The 1,965-nt window shown below is 45.3% G+C and overlaps 1 pseudogene; it reads left to right on the forward strand.

Annotated features, from left to right (window-relative positions):
- The first annotated feature begins 1,115 nt into the window (after positions 1–1,115).
- LOC124617043 lies at positions 1,116–1,233 on the forward strand (annotated as a pseudogene).
- The last annotated feature ends 732 nt before the right edge of the window (positions 1,234–1,965 follow it).

Below are 1,965 nucleotides of genomic sequence, written 5' to 3' on the forward strand. Positions count from 1 at the left end.
ATGATGCTGTAATATACAGAGAAGTTGCAGCATTAGAAAATTGCAGCGAAATGCAGGAAGATCTGCAGCGGATAGGAACTTGGTGCAGGGAGTCGCAACTGACCCTTAACATAGACAAATGCAATGTACTGCGAATACATAGAAAGAAGGATCCTTTAATGTATGATTATATGATAGCGGAACAAACACTGGTAGCAGTTACTTCTGTAAAGTATCTGGGAGTATGCGTACGGAACGATTTGAAGTGGAATGAGTATATAAAATTAATTGTTGGTAAGGCTGGTGCCAGGTTGAGATTCATTGGGAGAGTCCTTAGAAAATGTAGTCCATCAACAAAGGAGGTGGCTTACATAACACTCGTTCGACCTATACTTGAGTATTGCTCTTCAGTGTGGGATCCGTACCGGGACGGGTTGACAGAGGAGATAGATAAGATCCAAGGAAGAGCGGCGCGTTTCGTCACAGTGTTATCTGGTAAGCGTGATGGCGTTACGGAGATGTTTAGCAAACCCAAGTGGCGGACTCTGGAAGAGAGGCGCTCTGCATCGCGGTGTTGCTTGCTGTCCAGGTTTCGAGAGGGTACGTTTCTGGATGAGGTATCGAATGTATTGCTTCCCCCTACTTCCACCTCCCGAGGAGATCACGAATGTAAAATTAGAGAGATTCGGCGCGCACGGAGGCTTTCCGGCAGTCGTTCTTCCCGCGAACCATACGCGACTGGAACAGGAATGGGAAATAATGACAGTGGCACGTAAAGTGCCCTCCGCCACACACCGTTGGGTGTCTTGCGGAGTATAAATGTAGATGTAGATGTAGAATAACACTGTCAATCAATGCTAATTCAAATAACTGCTTGCGTAAGGGCCACACGTGGACCAGGCCGTTATTGACTTGCTCAGTTTGTCAACCTCTGTCTTCTGAATAAATCATCCAATTTTTCTGGAATAGAAGTCATTTGTTTGTCTGTGCGAGTACTTCAAATCCACCGATTCCCGCCCCATTCGGATGGTTGCTTCGTGGCACGTCGTTTATTGTTTTATCTTAGAGTGTATTTAGGTGTAATACTAAGCAGCGATATGAAATGGGTGAGTTATGTCAAACAAATGTTTTGTAGGGCCAACAGCCTTGCCGCAGTGGTGACACCGGTTCCCGTCAGATCACCGAGGTTAAGCGCTGTCGGGCTGGGCTAGCACTTGGGTGGGTGACCATCCGGTCTGCCGAGCGCTGTTGGCAAGCGGGGTGCACTCAGCCCTTGTGAGGCAAACTGAGGAGCTACTTGATTGAGACGTAGCGGCTCCGGTCTGGGAAACTGACATACGGCCGCAGAGCGGTGTGCTGACCACGTGCCCCTCCACATCCGCATCCAGTGACGCCGGTGAACTGAGAATGACACGGCGGCCGGCCGGTACCTTTGGGCCTTCATGGCCTGTTCGGGAGGAGTTTAGTTTTTAGTTTTAATGTTATGTAGGCAAATGGAAGACTTGGATTTGTTGGAAGCGTCGAGAGGGGAAAAATGGTATACAAGACGGTAGTGCAACCAACTGCAGTGTATTTCCAGTATTTGGAGTCTTTGTCAACAAACATCGAACGAATTGAGGGATACAGGTAAAGAAGCATTATTTTTCAACACAACAACTCTACTGCTACCAGTATTTACATGGGATTGAGAAAATAAAATTCTGAGCCATATGTTTGGATCACTAATTTTGTGTACAGGTGAAAGTGTCACCGTAGGGAAACTTGAGAACAGAAAACTGAAATTATCTGACATTTGTTGCTATAGAGAAACTTAAAAATATGTCAAGGATCGTAAGGTGACAGATCAGTTTTTAGAGAGGGCTCAAAACCCATAACCTGTTAGGAATAATGTAGTCGGAAAATAAATACATGCATATTACGTGGATGAAAACTGTTGTTTGTTGTAATATCACATTTAAATCTTCAAATTTTAAATGAATGTAACAG

This window comes from Schistocerca americana, chromosome 5 (genome assembly GCF_021461395.2).
Source record: "Schistocerca americana isolate TAMUIC-IGC-003095 chromosome 5, iqSchAmer2.1, whole genome shotgun sequence".
Lineage (NCBI taxonomy): Eukaryota > Metazoa > Arthropoda > Insecta > Orthoptera > Acrididae > Schistocerca > Schistocerca americana.